Here is a 15,420-nt window from a genome sequence, read left to right on the forward strand (position 1 = left end):
CAGGCACAAACCTCTGATTGTGTAGAGCTCCTTGGAACATGTTCTTCATGGGATTCCCCGAGGATACACCCTCCTGATCGTCCTCCCCGCCCCCCTCCTCTTTACCACCTCGAACTATCTCACTACTTGATGACTGGTAAGAGCACCACTGCATCCAGACTGACTCACCCCTGAAATCAAACATCCCAGCCTTGCTGTGAGGACAAAGATGCATTCATCAAGAAATTATATGTACGTGTAACTGAATCACTTTGCTGTACACCTGAAACTACAACATTGCAAATTAAGGATACCTCAACTCTAAAAAGTGGTTAAAGTTTTTAAAAATTAAAAAATAAAATGAAATTATGGGAATTCCCTAGCTGTCCAAAGGTTAGGACTCTGCGCTTTCACTGCCAAGGGCACAGGTTCAGTCCCTGGTTGGGAAACTAAGATCCCACAAGCCACGTAGCATGGCCAGAAAAAAAAGTTATGAACAAGGTCCTACTGTGTAACACAGGGAATCATATTCAATGTCCTGTGGTAAACCATATGGAAAAGAATCTGAAGGATAATGTATATATATGTATAACTCAGTCACTTTGCTATATAGCAGAAATTAACACAATATTGTAAATCACCTATACTTTAATAAAATAAATTAAAAAAAATTATGGAACCAAGGCAGAGAGGATGGTACCATCATGAGAGGAAAATCCTGCAGGTGCTGTAGGCGCCAGCTGGCCAGACAGCCTTCAAAACTGCAGTCTGATGTCCGAAAGAATGTCTCTGTCACCTGAGGCAGAACCTCTGAGGACAGTTTTCTTTCTTTGTGAGGAGAACGAGAACTACTCACTTCTATGGCAAGAATCCTCCAGAAGTGAGTAGAAATTCCTTTCTTTAAGGCTGACATGCTCTATTTCTCCCCACTCCTCACCACCATCTTAGTTTCTCCCCAACACTGATGCCAAGTATCAGCTACCACTTGTCATAATCCCTGAACTGTTTTTTCTTGTAATAGAGAAATAGTTCTCTGTGCCAGACTCTTCTCAAAAATGGGAAAAGGACCTCAGAGCTGCCAACTCAGGGAAGCCTCTGATGGACTCTAACATGACAAAGACAGTGTATGAAGGCAGAAGGGGACCCACGAAGCCACTGTGTACCGTTGTGCCATTCACCTCATCATGTCTGTGAATGGCGCCCCCTAGGGTTGTGCAGTGAATAATCTGCACAGCTATTCAGTGCATCCTGGAGGCACAAGAAAGATACAGAGGTGGCGGGCCAAAGATGGGCCGCAAATGGGGCTGGGGAAGTGCACTACGGCTGACAAAGGAACCCTTTCAGCTTTACTAGAAGAGGGAAGAGAAATGAGGAGGGCTTGGGGTCACTTGTGATGGCAAAACACAGAAGGAAATGAAGGCCTTGAACGCCTTTCTCCTTTCCTCTTCACCAAAGCACGTGACTCTCAAAGGAGAGGGGGGCAAAGCAAACATCAGGAGGCCTCTGCATCCAAGGTCAGCAATATGTACCTTGCCCTTGTCAGTGCAGTGGCTGGATGGGGCCTTGGAGGACTCCGGACTCAGGAGTGAGCCCGGCATAACCAGCCTCTCTGGGTGAGGCTTCCCCTCCATGCTTTCTGTCACAGTGAGGAGCAAGTTTCTGGACACTAAGAGACAGAGACCAAATGGATTTGTGTTCCCTTTATTTTCTGACCTCTGGACCCTCCCTGGCCCACCGGGTGGACCTGGATGGGTGCCTGGTACCGGCAGCCAAGCTCTGGGGTGGCCAAAGAGTAGCCTGGAGCCCCTCTGTCCTTCCCCTGGGGCAGAGACGCGCTGCCACACTTTTGCTGCTGCATTTGTAATAATGAAGGGCGAGTGTCCTGGGTTTGAACTGTCCGGTTGAAACATTAAAAAGCCAGCATGCTTTGTAGATCCAGAGGGGCTCCCGAAAGAGATCCTGTCTGCGGGACGCGAGGCTGTCTCCTTCTCTGCCTGGCACGTTTTCTGGGAAAGAGGAACACAAACTGTATGGGGGTCTGGACTAGACAGGGGTCGCAGCTTAGGTCTGTCTGCCCCGCTTGCTCCCAGAGAAGAGAAGCTTATTGCACAACGAGTGCTGAGGCCTCCTGGGGCCCCCGGGGAGCAGCCGGGGGGCTCCCAGGGCAAGTTCACAGACTAATTCAGAGGAGGGGCTGGGATGAGCACCACGTGCAGGGCCAGAAATGGGATCCTGGAAAGGGCAGAGGTGAGCAGGGCACCATCCCTCCCTCCTGGGGCTCCCAGGGCACTTGCCCCAAATGACCACAAGGCATCAGCTCCAGCAGCTCAGGAGGGTGAGGTCCTTCCCGCCACAGGATCAATAAACACTTTAGGGAAGAAATGTTTATTCTTAGCCTGGAACCCAGGTAGAAATGAAGCTGGGAGAGCACTGGAAGCAGAGGGCACTGCCAAAACAAGTTCCAAGTTCCAGAGGTGTGACAGGGAAAGAGCCTACGTGGAAATTCTTCAAAACAGGAGCCACACTTGGTCTACTGTCACCTACCATCACCAAGTCCTTCCCCTGCTTACCCCTTGCCCCAGCCCCCCGGCCACACCTGGCCCTCCTCTCAAAGCTTTGTTCCTGCTGTTCCCTCGCCTGGGAGGGTCTGGAGCCTCTGTGCCCCAAGTTCCCTCCTCCTGTTGAAACTCAACTGTCTTCCAAAGTCTAACTCGGAGGTCTCTTTGGCAAAGCCTTCCGGGGTTCTCCCAGTCAGAACCCCAGTCATGCTCTCCCTCTCCCCCTCCTCTGCTCAACACAGCGCGTGTGTGGGGCGGGGAGGGGAGGTATGTATAGTGTGTGGGGTGTGTGTGGGGGTGTGTGTGTGTGGTGTGTGTATGCATGATGTATGGTGTATGTGTGATGTGGGTGTGTGTATATAGTGTGTGGGGAGTGTGTGGTGTATGTGTGGTATGTGTGGGCGGGGTGTGACGTCTGTGGTGTGTGTGTACACGTGTATATTTGTGTGTGTTGAAGTGCGGCTCATCCAGCTCCCCAGTAAAATGCAACCAGCTGGCTGGGCTGGGTTCTGGGCTCCCCTGCTTCCTGCCGACCTTGTTCTCCCAGCTCTGGAGGGCCCTTGGTGGCTTTGGTCACCGCTCCTGACTGATTTGCTGAATTGCAGCCAAATGAGCAGAGTCCGTGTCTGGGCTTTAGTGCTGACTGGCTCTGGGTCCTTGGACTGATTACCTCCCTGCTCTGCGTCAGTTTCCTCATCTGTTAAGAGCTCTTTCAGGGTTGATGAAGAGACTGAAGGACGTTGTGCCTGTATGTGAAAGCGCATTTCACTATTATTATCTTTTTTTGGGGGGTGGGGGGCTGTGCTGCACAGCTTGTGGGATCTTATTTCTCTGACCAGGGATTGAACCCAGGCCCTTGACAGTGAAAGTGCAGAGTCCTAACCACTGGGCTGGACTGCCAAGGAATTCCCTGTTGTTATTATTTATATTTACTTCTTATGTGTGTATAACAAATATTTTAAAATCTGTCTTGGAGAATTCCAAAGTCCTTTTCACCTGGAATGCAGAAATAAGAATTTGCTTCAATGACTGCAATTGAGCAAAAGAGCCTGGCCTGTCCTTGGGCTCACAGTGACCTGGGGCTGTTCCGGAAAGACAAAGGCATTCCTGTCATCCTTTTCACGGCTCAAACCACAGGTCAGGCTTTTAGAAATCCAACAAATATTTAAGGCAAGGCCTTTCTTACACCAGACTTTCCATAGCTGGTCCACATTGTTATCCATAAATGAATATTATCATTCATAACAATAAAGGGAATGAGAGACATGTGACTTCATTATGTTGTCCCAACCCCAACCCCAGCCCTAATGCAGAGAAGGGAGAATTCAAGTGACTTAACGAAGAGTCCGGACATTAGAAATTTGAGAAAAAAGACTCTTGCCTTTAGAAGAACCATCCAGGACCCCACGACTTCTGGAGGAAATGGCCCTTGGGTCTTGGTGGGGAGGGCTGTCCCCCAGCCCCACCCCCGACACTGGGCTGCTCTGGGTTGGGCCCATTCTGGAGCCCATGCTTTCAGGAAGATAGCAGCAAATGACAAGAAGCCCTACCAGGATGAGGTCAGGTCTGTGAACTGTTTCCCAAGAACATGACCTGATGGAACTGAGGCCATTTGGCCCAAATCAAAGGATGTGGCAGGCTCGCCTGGGCAGAAAGTGATATTTGAACTGGGGCAGGGTGGGGGAGGGGAAGGGTGCAAGTAGGATAGAGATCTGACTCGGTATTCAGACCTCAGGGAGGCCTGGTGAAGTAGCAAGCATCCTAGCATCCCCACTGTTCAGGCACAAGGCTAGTGACCACCAGCCAGGGGTTCGAGTTATGTAGGAAAAGTGCTACTGCCTTGTAACCTTTGGCAGTAGATGTATGGGATACTGTAAAAAGTTGACATCCTAGAGAGCGGAGAGCCTGTCAAGACCCTCTCTGTATTCCCAACATCCGAGACAGTACCTGGCACTTACAAGGCCCACAATCACATTTAGGTGCCCTTCAATTTTAAGATTACTTAGACTTTTTCAAGGACTATAAAAATAAATAAAAATGCTACTATGAGAGACCCTCTCACCAAAAAGGCTACATTAATGTGGACATAGAAATATCCTCTAAACACCTTTTCTTCATTTATGCAGCAAACAGCCCATCACAAAAGGCACAAGAGGTCTGTTGTAACCACAGCATGTTTTTGACCTGGGAGCAACACATTTTCCACATATTCAGAACCAGCAGATAATTTCTCAGTAAGCCTAGCCCAAGGGAAGTCCCTGAGGGTAGACTGTTTGTAAAGCAATGCTGAGCCGGCTTTTCACATTTCCTTTCTACCTTCTATTAGTTTTTATTACTAAGCACTGTGAAAAATAATACTATCACCCCCTGCATAATTATCAACTCCCAAACCACAGAAATATCCCAGAATTAGGAGCAGGGAGAAAGAGGCTGGGGAAAGAAATGTCAGGGTCTCCTAATAATGAGGATCTGTGGGGGCCACTACTTGGCTAGAAGCTTTACCAGGTGTTATGGGCTGAATCGTGCCCCACCCCCAACATTCATGCATTGAAGCCCTAAACCCTAGTACCTCTAAGTGTGACTGTGTTCCCTGGTTGGGGAACTAAGATCCTGCAAGCTGTGCAGCACAGCCAGAAATGATAATAATAATGATAAGAAGAATAAAAGAAAAAAGAAGATACCCTAGAACATATCCTGCTCTGGACCAATCAATGCAGGATGTTCTCATGGAAGGGGTTTCTCATTCATACCACTGGGAGGCTGAGCTTCCCTCAGCTTCATCACCTGTACTTGCTTCTCCTCCACCCACAGCGGTGATGAGCTGACTGCACACTGACAGGGAGTGCGCCATCAAGTCCTCACATGGGATGGGAGCTGCATAGTGTCCAAGAAGACTCAAGAGGGAGCATCCTGTGGGCTCTCTGAAGGAGACACCATTACACACACCCTGATCTCAGCTGCAATCCTGGGAGATATTGGAGAGGGGCCCCTTACCTCACAACTGTGGTGATGGCCATCACCTACAACTTCCATCTACCGTGTACTGTGTAGGCACGTGACGTACCTTATTTCTAATCTCAACATCCATTTTGTGAGGCAAATACTGCCCCTGTATCTCAGATGACTTGGTGGATGAAACTGAGGCTTAGAAAAGCCCAGTGACTTGACACACAGACTACCAAGGCCAGAGCCCGAATTCCAGTTCCCAAAGCCTGTTCCCTCTATATCGCCTTTCCTCACACTGAGAGGTCAGAGGACACACAGAGACACACCTGCGCAGCTCACCAGCACACTGCTCCTGAGGCCCCTGGGAAGACCCACCCCACCAAGAGGCCACAGATGCCTCTTCAGTGCAGGGACCACTATGGAGACCCCAGGGATGGCAACCTCATCATCTGTCTAATTACAGTGGGAACAAGCCGGGAATAAATCAAAGGCGGTTTACAGATACCTTGTTCTTGCCAAGCTGTCTCCCTGGCTCCTAGCACCTGTTTCTCTTAGCCCCATACCTTGTCCCACACTCCAACCGGAAGCCAGGGGGGCTGGGGAAGCAGCCAACATCACCTTATGACCTTGGCCTCTGTTAACTCTGGCCCTGGAAACACCAGCGTGACGATGATCTCTATCAGGTGAAACCTGCATCACCTTAGTTGGCACCTGTACCAAGCGGTGATGTCAGTCATGCGGTTCCTAGAAGGATGGGCATCACGGGCTGTGGGTTCAGATCCAAGGTGCTTCGTCTGGAAACTCGGGCTTTAGTCGACTCTAGTCCAGATGAGCTCATGTTCATGTTATTTCTCCTCACCCTCCTCTACTCCCTACTAATCCATTCAACCTCGTCATCTCTGAAGGTCGTTAAAGCACCAGTGTTTTTGGATTCCATTTGCTGGCTTTCATCTGCAGCCCAGAGTGGCTGTACAAGCTCCTGTATTCATCAGGGTTCTCCTGAGAAACAATCAATAGGTGTATATATGGCGGGGGCGGGGGAGATTTTTTCTAGGAATTGGCTCCCACAATTACAGAAGCCAGGAGGTCTCACAGTCTGCCATCTGCAAGCTAGAGAACCAGGAAATCCTGTGGCATAATTCAGTCTGAGTCCAAAGGCCTGAGAGCCAGGGGGGCTGATGGTGTAACTCACAGTCTGAGGTCGAAGGCCCTAGAACAAGGAGCTCTGATGTCTGAGGGCAAAAGATGGTCGTACAGCTCAAAAAGAGGGAGAATTCACTCTTCCTTTGCCTTCTGTTCCATTCTGCACCCAGGGGACTGGACGATGTCCACCCACACTGATGAGGTGATCTTGACTCATTTACTGAATCAAATGCTAATCTCTTCCAGAAACACCCTCACAGACACACCCAGAAATGATGTTTTATCAGCTGTCTGGGCACTTCTTAGGACAGTCAGGTTTACACATAAAATGAACCATCACACTCCTGGATGAGCATCACAGTCAAACTTTGTAATTCACACATTTATCCCTTTATTCAGTCACTCAGCTAATGTATGCTAAGTGAGCCACATGTTGGAATAGCTTCACAATGTCCTTGGAAAAGAATAAGAGCACTTGACCCCCCTGGTTTACCAGCCCCCAGAAGGTACAGACCTCCAGATAAATACCACAGGTAGTGGTGTTTTCTACTGGTTTGGCTAACTGATGAACATCTGTCTCTCCACTTAGATCCTAAATTCCCCATCAGTCCTGCTCGTCACTCAATTCTTAAAGCCTAGTAGAGTGACTGGTACATACAAGCAAGATAAATATACAAACACTGCAAACCTGGAGATTACATTATTTTTGTAGCAATATGAACATAAATGTATTATGAATGAAAGTTGAACTTCACATGCACTTTTTTAATAAATTTATTTATTTATTTATTTGTTGGCTGTGTTGGGTCTTCGTCGCTGCACATGGGCTTTCTCTAGTTGTGGTGAGCGGAGGCTACTCTTCATTGTGGTGCGCGGGCTCCTCATTGCAGAGACGTCTCTTGTTGTGGAGCACAGGCTCTAGGCACGTGGGTTTCAGTTGTTGTGGCACGTGGGCTCAATAGTTGTGGCTCATGGGCTCTAGAGCACAGGCCCAATAGTTGTGGCGCATGGGCTCAGCCGCTCAGAGGCATGTGGAATCCTCCTGGAGCAGGGATGGAACCCACATCCACTGCACTGGCAGGCAGATTCTTAACCACTGCACCTAGTTTATTAAAAAACAACTAGGGAATTCCCTGGTGGTGCAGTGGTTAGGGCTTGGCTCTTTCACTGCTGTGGCCCTGGGTTTAATCCCTGATCGGAGAACTAAGATTCCATAAGCCCCACAGCACAGCCAAACATAAAAAACAAATTTTTAAGAAACTAAGGAAACCTTCAGGGCAACCTTGGTGGGTGTGTCTAGAACATGTTCCCTCGCCTGGGAAGGCTTCTGCAGCATGGGCACTCAATCCTGCCGACTGAGCAGGAGCTGTGCCCCCGCCTCCACCCGCTGCTGGACTCCCCTGGGCCCACCCCCGCCCCCAGGCACACCTGGAACCCAGGAGGCCAGGACAGCACCACAGTGGTCCTGCCGTGACCCCCTTAGTTCAGCTGAGCAAGATTGGAATTTCCAAAAGGAACTTTCCTAGAGAAATTAAATTAAAAAGAGAGAGTACAGCTGAACCCGGAACTGCAACTGTTACAGGAAGGATCTTGAGCTAGGCCAGGCTGGGGTAGGTGAGACCTTGTGGGATGGATGAATGTCAGCCCATTCAGTGGGATGAAGGACCCCGACATCAGAGAAGCGGGAAGGCTGCTGTGTGTGAGTCAGGGAAGGAGTGGGCTGTCCTGCCACTGAAAGGGAAGGAGGGAGGAGAGGTCAGGGCAACATGAAATCAAGCAAGTGGGGTCAGCAAAAGAACATCTGGAAGGAGATGCCCCATGTTCTGGATGCATTTCTGCAAGGTACAGCCCTCCTCCACCTTGTAACCTCCACCTGCCCATCCTCACTGTCTACTTCCAAATCTCCAGGTGGGTTTATTAAACTCACCAGGATGAGTGTGAGCTTCAGAAATTGCACAAGGGTGGCAGGACCTCCCTGGTGGTCCAGCGGTTAAGACTCCACGCTTCCACTGTAGGGGGCATGGGTTCCATCCCTGATCGGGGAACTAAGATCCTGCATGCCATGAAGCGTGGTCCAAAATTTTAAATAATTAAGTAATAAAGAAATTGAACAAGAGTGGAATTTTATGTCTTCAGAAAGCAAGCACAACCTCCTTCCCTAAAGTCCTCCTTCACCTGGAGATTTGCAATGTCTAGGGACACCTTTAACATCCAAAGACCATCAAAAATGGAAGTTTTCCATTCATTTTACCTGCACCTAAACGGAAGGGGAGGCCCCAGCTGAAAACCTCAAGTGTCAGAAAATAGCAATAGCAAAGGGACAAGTTAACAGAGCACAGATATTTTTTTGCCTTGATTAACTCAGGCTTGTCTCGGACACACCGACCCTGGTTCCCCTCCTGCTCCTGGTCTTGAGCTGAGGTGCCAGTTCACGGCAATGGCTGACCCCAGGCTTGGGCTCAGCCTGTCTTCCTATCCTCAGCTTCCTGACCGGCATCTGGTCCAGCACTACCAGCAGATTGATGACAGCTAGAACTCTACCTCCCACAGGTCACGTTCCCTCTGTTGGCAGGAGGCACCATTCTTTTACAGGTTCACGAGCCCGTTACCCCAGCCAGTCTTCCGTGAAGCTCCTTCTCCAGGACTGAAGGCCACTCCTGGCTGAATGGAAGGCAGAAAATTGAGCTGGGATTCAGGCTGTACCTGGCCCCAGGTGAACGTTCAAGCCCTTTTCAGCTCCTGTTGCAAAGTCACCAACTTCCCTCACCTGCTCCCTGATGACTGATCCATTACTTCCCTTCACGCACACACAAATCAGATGATTAACAATCAAAAGATACTTTATTCGTCCAGTCACAGACACCTGTGCCAATTAGAGGAGGTTTTCTCGCCTACACAGAACCCAAGATAAACAGACGCGGATGGGGGAGCTCACACAGGTAAACATCTGGAGGAAACAAAGGATTTCATGTCTCACCGTAGATTTCTTTTCCCTCCTTTCCTCCCTTCCTTCCAATTTTTTGGCCATGCTGCACAGCCTGTGCAATGGTAGTCCCCTGACCAGGGATCAAACCCGTGCCCCCTGCAGTGGAAACATGGAGCCTTAATCACTGGACCACCAGGGAAGTCCTCTCACCATCGATTTCTAAAATCTGAAGACATCCTCAAGCAAAAGAAGAATTCATGAGAAATAAAAGATCTTCTCTGAATATTAGTTGATTTCTGGAAAGTACTTATTGGCCGTCTACAGCAAACAAGCCTTCTGAAATCGACAGAGAAATTAGACCATCTGTCCGTGGTGATCTCACTGGTCTCTAAAATGAGACAGAGCAATGACTATGCATTTAAACAGGAACAGTTTACTCTTTACCCTCCCTTAGCAAAAAGAACTTCATACTCAGAAACGATTTCTGCTGGCGTATGGTAATAAAACTTCTGTCCCATTTGAGCCCCAAACGATGGATAACCCCGAAATGGGGTACTTCCCTATGGTCACTCTTCCTGATGACTTTGCTGATTGTATGTTCCATATTCACTGCTGACGGCATGGAGTTGCTTTTTCACAGACAGATCTGTCTCTAGGGGAAATTTAGTATCTAGAATAGAAATTGTCTGATGCATTCCAGGAGACCCCCAAGTACGGGACCCAAAGCAGACTGGTCAATTCTCTGTGACTCAGACCTCTTTGCAAAGTCCTCAGCAGTCTTGGAGTGGGTCCAAGGGGACATGTACTATAGGTGGTGCTTGTGACCTCAGAAGAGACAGGAAAAGTGTGGGCTGAGTCAGGAGGCTTAGCTGCTTAAGTGCATGTGACTTTGGCAAATCGCCCAGCCTCTCCTGGGTTTTCTCATCTGGAAGAAGGCTACCTCACAGGGCTGCTAAGAGGCTCCAAGTGGAAAAGATTATGGGGGTGAGAATGCGTTGTAAACAATAAGGAGCTATATGAGTACAAACATATTCATATGTGTTGTCAGCACTAGTGATTTGGAGTGCTTCCTGTGCTGGGTGCCTTACATATATTTACACCCTGACATGGACTCAATCGTGTCCCCCAAATTTCACATGTTGAAGCCCTAACCCCCAGTGGGATGGTATTTAGAGATGGGACCTTTGGGAAGTAGTTAGGTTTAGATGAGGTCATGAGAATGCCCTTATCAGAAGAGATGCCAGAGAGCTTGCTTCCTCTCTCTTTCCATCTCCAGTGTGGAGGACGGACCACAAGAGAACAAGTAAGAAGCTTGGCCATTTGCAACACAAGGAGAGAGCCTCACCACATGCCAGCCCTGCTGGCACCTTGAGCTTGGACTCCCGGCCTCCAGGACTGTGAGAAATAAATTCCTGTTATTTAAGCCTATCTGTCTGAGGTATTTTGTTACCAGCTTGCACTAAGACACTCCCTTGTTCTCATAACACCCCTATAAGATCAACCTTATCATCATTGCCTTTCTACAAATAAGGAAAAAGGAGCCCACAGAGTTTAATGAACTTGCTGAAGCCTTAAGCAAGTTCATTAAGTGGTAAAACCAGGATTATGAATTCCTGGCAGAGGACAACCAGAGCTTACCTAAACCATTTCTTCTTCCTGGGCACATAGCTAAACCATCTTTCCCAACCCTGTTACATCTAGACATTTCTTCAGTGGAATGTATATGAAAGCAGTGTATGCTCATAGGCGAGGGTGGTGAAGAGGACATGGACGTTTCCCCCATTCTCTCCCTTCCCTTTGGCAGGGACCTCTGAGTCCATCTGTAGAAGATGATATTGCAACAAGAAGGGAGCAGCCTGTGTCCTTCAGTGACTCACAAAGCAGAGCAACTCCCCCCAACCAACCCTGACTAGTCTCCAAAGAAATTATCTGTTGCCAACAAACAGGTCTTTTTGTTATAGGAGCTCATATTACTTACCCTGACTAATACATTCCCATGGGTCCTTCTTAACAGGGACTATTGAACCCTCCCTTGACTATAGCCACAGGAAGCAAGTAGGTGCTACCATGAAGGATGGCTGAACAGTATAAAGTTAGTTCTAGAAATCAAGTATCAGCAAGGTAACCAAGGTATTACATGTAAAGATGATGACAATATTTATTTGCAATATCAAAACCTGAATTAATACTACCCCTCTAATGCTAAACCAGGAAACAATACAATGATTTTTTTTTAATGAATACTGGAAAGCTCATTTGCTATTGTACTTATCGTCAAGGAAATTTACTTTGATTTCTAACACATGTGCAACCTAATCCACTATGATTTGCAGCAAAGTTCCCTTTTAACTTGCAAGAGCCAGCACAGCACCTGCCCCATCACAGACTATTAATGAATATTTGTTGAGGAAATGACTGGCCTTTGGTCCCTTATTGCTTTGCGCTCTCTACTCTGTTAAGACACATTTGGTCAGGATTGGCTTCAGCCTGTTTTTTTTTTTCCTCTGAGGTCTCCAAATAGCCTGCCTCTTCTGGGAAGGTCCAAAGCAGCCTTGACCTCCAGGACAGTGTTATGGGCTGAGTTATTTCCCTCCAAAAGTCATGTGTTGAAGACCTCATCCCTAGTACCGCAAGATGTGACTGTGTTTGGATTTATTTTTTAGCAATTTTGGGGGGAGTGTAGATGCTTTACAATGTTGTGTTAATTTCTTGCTGTACAGCAAAGTGAATTCATCATATGTATACATATATCCCCTCCTTTTTAGATTTCCTTCCCATTTAGGTCACGAGAGAGCATTGAGTAGAGTTCCCTGTGCTGTACACTAGGTTCTCATAGTTATTTGTTTTATACATAGTATTGTATGTATGTCAATCCCAATCTCCCAATTCATCCCCTTCTTCAGATAGGGCCTTTAAAGAGATGATCACATTAAATGAGGTCATTAGGGTGGCATTAATCCAGTATGACTGGTGTCCTGTAAGAAAAGGAGATTAGGACACAAAATGAGACACCAGGGATGTATGTGCACAGAAAGAAAGGGATACTTGAGCCCACCTTTTGAGAATAATTTTTGTGGAGTTGTTTCAATTTGCATTTTATTTTTGTTTCCTATGCTTGTAAGATCAGAACTTTTATTCCAATGTGATATTATGGAAATTTTCAAAGCCAGCAAAGCTGAAAGAACATTACAGTGAATTTTATGATGAATACTTGTATACTTACTACCTAGGTTCTACTGTTCACATTTTATCATATTTGCTTTATTGTACATCTATGTATCCACCCATCCTTCCCTCGCTTCCTCCATCCATCCATCCAACCATTATCTTTTTTCTTCAGATTCTTTTTGATGTGGACCATTATTTTTAAGTCTTTATTGAATTTGTTACAATATTGCTTGTTTTAGGTTTTGGTTTTTTGGCCGCGAGGCACGTGGGATCCTAGCTCCCCAACCAGGGATCGAACCCACACCCCCTTCATTGGAAGGCGAAGTCTTAACCACTGGACCATGAGGGAAGTCACAACCATCCATCATCTTAATGTATTTCCAAGTAAATTGCACACATCTGTAACTTCCCTTTCAGCATCCATATCATTAACTAGAATCCAGTATTTGCTTGCAGTGATTTGTTTTGATGTAAAATGTATCCACCATGATGAAATGCACAGATCTGAAGTATATATTCTCCAAGTGTTGACAAGGACATACACCTGTGTAACCCAAATCTCTGTCAAGATATAGAACCTAATCATCACTCCAGAACATTCTCAAGCCTCTTTTCAGCCAATTCTCACCATCACCATCCCCAGAGGCAAGTAATTTTATAATTTTTTTTCCACTATGGATTAGTTTTGCTCGTTCACTTAAAAGGAATCACATAGTAGGCGTTCTTTTATGTGTGGTTTCTTTCATGCAGCATGTTTTTGAGACTGATCCTGTGGTTGGCTGTGTGTGGCAGGAATTTGGCCTTTTTTTGTGTCTGGGCAGGATTGTTGAATATACGACAGCTTGTTTATCCATCCTCCTACACCTGGTCTTTTTCCAGTCTTTGGCTGTTATGAACGAAGCCACTATAAACATTCTTGTACAAGTCTTTTTGTGGCCATATATCTTCATTTATCTTGAGTGAATACATAAAAATGGAATTTCTGGGTCATAGGGTAAGGGCATATTTACATTGTTTTTCAAAAAAACTGCCAGAGTGTTTCTTTTTCTTTTCTTTTCTGTTTTTTTGGCTACATTGGGTCTTTGTTGCTGCACACAGGCTTTCTCTAGTTGTGATGAGCAGAGGCTACTCTTCATTGTGGTGCACAGGCTTCTCAGTGTGGTGGCTTCTCTTGTTGTGGAGCACGGGCTCTAGGCACACGGGCTTCAGTAGCTGCAGAGCGTGGGCTCAGTAGTTGTGGTGCACATGCTTAGTTGCTCCACAGCATGTGGGATCTTCCCGGACCAGGGATTGAACCCATGTCCCCTGCACTGGCAGGTGGATTCTTAACGCCTGCGCCACCAGGGACATCCCCAGAGTATTTCTTAAACGAAGTGGTTGTACCCTTTTACTCTCTCACCAACCATACACAAGAACCCCCAATGCTTCACAGCCTTCCAACATTTGCTATTGTCCATGTTTTAAGACCAGAACTTTCTATATATTTTGCTCTGGCCATTAGAAAACAGGAGGAGTTTGTAAACATGAAGCATGTGTCTGTGGGTGTTATTGAACTAAACTTGGTTTTGCTTGCCCAGATGTGCAGCAAAGCCAATATAGTGACACTGGGTTGTGGTGAAGGAAAGTACAGCATTTATGGCACGGCCAAGCAAAGGGAATGGACAGCTCATGCTCAAAAGACTGAAATTCTCCAATGGCTTTTAGGGAATGGTTTTTATTTTTTATTTTTTTAAGCCCTTTATTGGAATAAAATTGCTTTACACTATTGTGCCAGTTTTTGCTGTACAACAAAGTGAATCAGCTGTATTTATACATATATTCCCATATCCCCTCCCTCCCATGACGCCTTCCTACCCTTCCTATCAGGAAAGGGTTTTTAAAAAAAGAAAGTGAGAGAGAAGGTCTGGGGTGCATGATCAACTTATGGACATTCTTCTGATTAGTTGGTGATGAGGTAACAAGGTGACCTCAATTATCAGTTTTCTGGCTCCAACCAATCTGGGGTCTAAGTGCTGATCGTTAGCATGTAGTTAACTTCTTCCACCTGATGAGGGGTTTGTATCTGTAAAACTCAAGGATATGGTTCAGGATATTATCTATAGCCCTTGAGCAAGAAGTAAAGGTCCTTGACTTTGTTTTATGGCTAAACTATTATTATTTTATCTTGTTTGTTTCCCTTTGTCTCTGTATTTTTTAATTTTCCTGGTTAAATTCACTGTTTGGAACTTGGGAAAGACCTAGGAGGTTAAAGGTTTTTTAGAAACAAGAGGTGGGGAACGTGGGGGAGTTTGTCCCCAGCAAGGCCCCACAGCGTCCTGCTCAGTTACATGGGCACTGTGGTTTGTGCACTACACAGAATCTAACTTAAATTGTCCCTTGTAACAATCTGTTTAGAGGCTGGGAAAAGTGAAGAAACTGTGGAACTGGAAATCAAACCCAGGTTTTTCTGGCTCCATTTTTTTTTCCCCCACCCCGGCTAGGACCATTGGGAAAAAAAGAGTGTTAAGAAGGGAGATTATAAGCAGATAGGTTAGGGGTTCCTGGAGAAAGAGAACCAGGCATGGCTTTCTTGACAAAAGAGAACCCATTTTGGCCTAAGCCATTTTGTGATCTAAGCCTGGCCACAATGCTTACCCTTGAATAGTCTCAGTAATTAATGATTTTAAGGGAACAAAGGAATGCAGGAACAGAGAAAAGGCA

This window comes from Hippopotamus amphibius, chromosome 2, assembly GCF_030028045.1.
Source record: "Hippopotamus amphibius kiboko isolate mHipAmp2 chromosome 2, mHipAmp2.hap2, whole genome shotgun sequence".
NCBI classification, from domain to species: domain Eukaryota; kingdom Metazoa; phylum Chordata; class Mammalia; order Artiodactyla; family Hippopotamidae; genus Hippopotamus; species Hippopotamus amphibius.